At 40.8% G+C, this 3,841-nt stretch overlaps 1 non-coding gene across 1 annotated transcript in view; it reads right to left on the reverse strand.

Moving 5' to 3' along the window:
* LOC129967172 (small subunit ribosomal RNA) overlaps window positions 1–1,233 on the reverse strand; it is a 1,814-nt gene extending 581 nt beyond the window's left edge. Inside the window, exon 1 of the ribosomal RNA XR_008784358.1 lies at window positions 1–1,233. This exon is cut by the window's left edge and continues 581 nt beyond it. This is a non-coding gene — a ribosomal RNA (small subunit ribosomal RNA).
* Between the last annotated feature and the right edge of the window lie 2,608 nt (window positions 1,234–3,841).

Raw genomic sequence — 3,841 nt, forward strand, 5'->3', positions numbered from 1 at the left:
TGTGTCCGGGCCGGGTAAGTTTTCCCGTGTTGAGTCAAATTAAGCCGCAGGCTCCATTTCTGGTGGTGCCCTTCCGTCAATTCCTTTAAGTTTCAGCTTTGCAACCATACTTCCCCCGGAACCCAAAAGCTTTGGTTTCCCGGAAGCTGCCCGGCGTGTCATTTGAGGAACACAGCCGGATCGCTGGCTGGCATCGTTTATGGTTAGAACTAGGGCGGTATCTGATCGCCTTCGAACCTCTAACTTTCGTTCTTGATTAATGGAAACATTCTTGGCAAATGCTTTCGCAGTAGTTCGTCTTGCGACGGTCCAAGAATTTCACCTCTAGCGTCGCAATACGAATGCCCCCGTCTGTCCCTCTTAATCATTACCTCGTGTTCCGAAAACCAACAAAATAGAACCGAGGTCCTATTCCATTATTCCATGCACAATTATTCAGGCGTCGCGCCTGCTTTGAGCACTCTAATTTTTTCAAAGTAAACGTGAGGGTCTCCGCCCACAACCGGTGAAGATCATAGACAGAAGCCCCCTGAACGCTCGGCAGCGAACAGTAACCACCGGTAGGCGGACCGTCCGGCCGGAGCTGAGATCCAACTACGAGCTTTTTAACCGCAACAACTTTAATATACGCTATTGGAGCTGGAATTACCGCGACTGCTGGCACCAGACTTGCTCTCCAATGGATCCTCGTTAAAGGATTTAGAGTGTACTCATTCCAATTACGGGGTCTCAAAAGAGTCCCGTATTGTTATTTTTCGTCACTACCTCCCCGTGCTGGGAGTGGGTAATTTGCGCGCCTGCTGCCTTCCTTGGATGTGGTAGCCGTTTCTCAGGCTCCCTCTCCGGAATCGAACCCTGATTCCCCGTCACCCGTTACGACCATGGTAGGCGCGTAACCTACCATCGACAGTTGATAAGGCAGACACTTGAAAGATACGTCGCCGGGACGAGCCCGTGCGATCAGCCCAAAGTTATACAGAGTCACCACAAGAGACGGACACGAGGCCCGATTGGTTTTGGTCTAATAAAAGCGCTCGTTCCCGAAGGTCGGAGCTCTGCTGCATGTATTAGCTCTAGAATTGCCACAGTTATCCAAGTAGTAAGGTACGATCCAAGGAACCATAACTGATTTAATGAGCCATTCGCGGTTTCGCCTTAATACGGCATGTACTTAGACATGCATGGCTTAATCTTTGAGACAAGCATATGACTACTGGCAGGATCAACCAGGTAACTTCCATCGTTCATCAGAACGTTCGGAAAATGCACTCCGAATCCTTACATTTCACGAGTCGCGACTATTTCAGTCGCGGGGGACGCCTCGACTACGGAGGATCCCTCATTCAATCTCGCTTTTTGTGTAGGTATTCCCCGTGCATTCTACAGAGGTTTCAATACTCACGACTTCCCCGACGGCTTCAACGCCGCGGGGCGAGTGCGGAGGCATCGAGAAGATATGTGCGCTGGACACAGATGCAGAAAACCAATCAATTCCTTTAAGTACGGTTCTGCTCGTCGCGTCAACGGCACGGGGGCCGAGCCGCTCGCAGAGAGGCTGAGATAGTTTGGAAGCGGCCGGAAAGACGGAGAATATCTCCCCGCCGATCGCAGCCTTAGTAGCAGAAGAATAACACCCTCGATCCCGGAGGCAGCGTCCGACCGACCCATCACGAACCGAGAACCGATCCGATCGAGCACGACAGACCCACCGTCAACGTTAGAGGACCGCTTTCCCGGAGGTAGCCAACCGGTACTAACAACCCAATCCCGTTGCCGAAACCTCAGACAAGTACGCGAGATTACGACGCGTTTTTAAAACGCATTCTGTCTCGCGATCGACCACTGTTTCCAGCAGTCACCTGCTACTCATATAGGGCTACGGACGATCCCCGACGTTCCGCTCGTGATCGCGAGTGGCGCGCGCTTCGGTGAGCCACCAGGCGACCGGAAGAAGTCGCCGCGGGCGAAAATAAGAAAAATTGTGCACTGGTAAACCGTTTCACCGAACTATTGCCAAGTAGTATTTAGCGCTCTTCTCGGTGATTGGACTTTGAAGAAAATCGCGACTTCTCCCCTATTTGCACTTAGAAGGAAATCTCGGGTAGCGACTTCTCACTTTCTCGTGCTCCGGTTAGGACTTTGCCGAAAATCTCACATCGTCGGACTTTGACGGAAAACTCGCGAAGCGACTATCACCTTATCGCGCGTTCTGATTTGGACTTTGCCGAAAGACACGACTTCTCACATCGTGTCGTACTTAGTACAAAATATTGGGTAGCAACTTTCTCTTATCGCGTGTTCCTATTAGGTCTTTGCCGAAAATCGCGCATCTCTGTTTTTCCTTAAAATATTTAAATGTTGACTTTTCTTTCATTACTTTTTGTGAATTTTTATTAAAATGTTTATGAAATTGTTTATGCTTCTGAATTTAAAATGTTAAGTAACATTTATATTTGTACAATTATCTTTAATTCACTCAAATACAAATTTATAGAGTTTTAATACGCTGAAATTAAGTTAAATACCTGTATTTGCAGAATGTATTCTTATTTAGAACTCCATTTGGTGTAAATATTATAAAAATAATGAAATAAAACCTTCAAATGTTGTTAAATACTTGATTCAAACCTAAAAGTAGGTCAAGCACTTAAATTCTAGTAAATTAAGATAAATGCCTGGTAAAGTTCATATTTATATGCATTCGAAGAAAGAATTCAAGTGTTCTTTGAAGTAATTCTAATTTAGAACTCAATTTGGTGTAAAGAATGTCAAATTAGTGAAGTAAAAGATGTAAATGTTCTTGTATACTTCATATGAACTTCAAAGTAGGTCAAATTGTGTTAATGAGTGCACAAGTTGTTTAGTTTCCTTCATACAATGTGTAATGTATCTTCAAAATTCTTTAAACAGTGTAAAAAATGAAATATCTTTCCAATTAAAACAATTTCTACTATAAATACTGAGTTAAGTACAAATACTGTCTTTTAATATGTTAAATTGAACATATAATTGAGTGCAAGCTTTAATATAAATGTATAACTTCATGTAACATTCAATATCAATAATTTGTGAATGAATTCTTTCATTCAGTTAATTACTGAGCTGAATCTTTCACTAATGCAAAATATTTCATGATATTGTAAACTTTCATTCAGGTAAAAATTGTGTTAAATGTAAAGATATTCTTATACTCTGATAAATACAAATATATGAATGGTATATTAAACTTATTAATGCATAAGAGTATGATTTCTTACTGCATTTCTTGTGTATAATGATAAACATTCATCTCCCTTTACGTTTCATCTAGTATCCATTATATTGTTCATTTATTTGAAATTTAGCTTCATGGTTAATCACTTGTGAAATGCTTACTCAAACTGCAAGTTGTTTTCATAATTCATGTTGAGTGAAATCATTATATTATGTAAAATTCAAACATACAATTTGGAGATTCAACAGATTAGTGCTTATTATTTGTGGAAAGAAGTGATATGAATAGGTAACAGTTGTATAAAGAAACCTCAAGTCTTAAATGAATGTGTAATGTTACTTTGTACTGTAAATGCAAAGATATGGTTTTTAAATTCAACAAATTTCTGCATAAAAATGTTATTACCAACTATATTTTGTGTGCAGATTCTTCATGTACTATTTACAATCAAAGAATGCATAAATTTCTTAAAATATTTCATCAAGAATCTATATCATTATACTCAGTAAGCTTCATCTTTAATCAGTGTGAAATGTTTCATCATATAACAGGTTGTTCTAATTATTAAATGTTGTTTATAATGTAAGGAAATCTTCACCTGCAGGTAAATACAATTTATAGATGCAT

This window comes from Argiope bruennichi, chromosome 4 (assembly GCF_947563725.1).
Source record: "Argiope bruennichi chromosome 4, qqArgBrue1.1, whole genome shotgun sequence".
NCBI classification, from domain to species: Eukaryota; Metazoa; Arthropoda; class Arachnida; order Araneae; family Araneidae; genus Argiope; species Argiope bruennichi.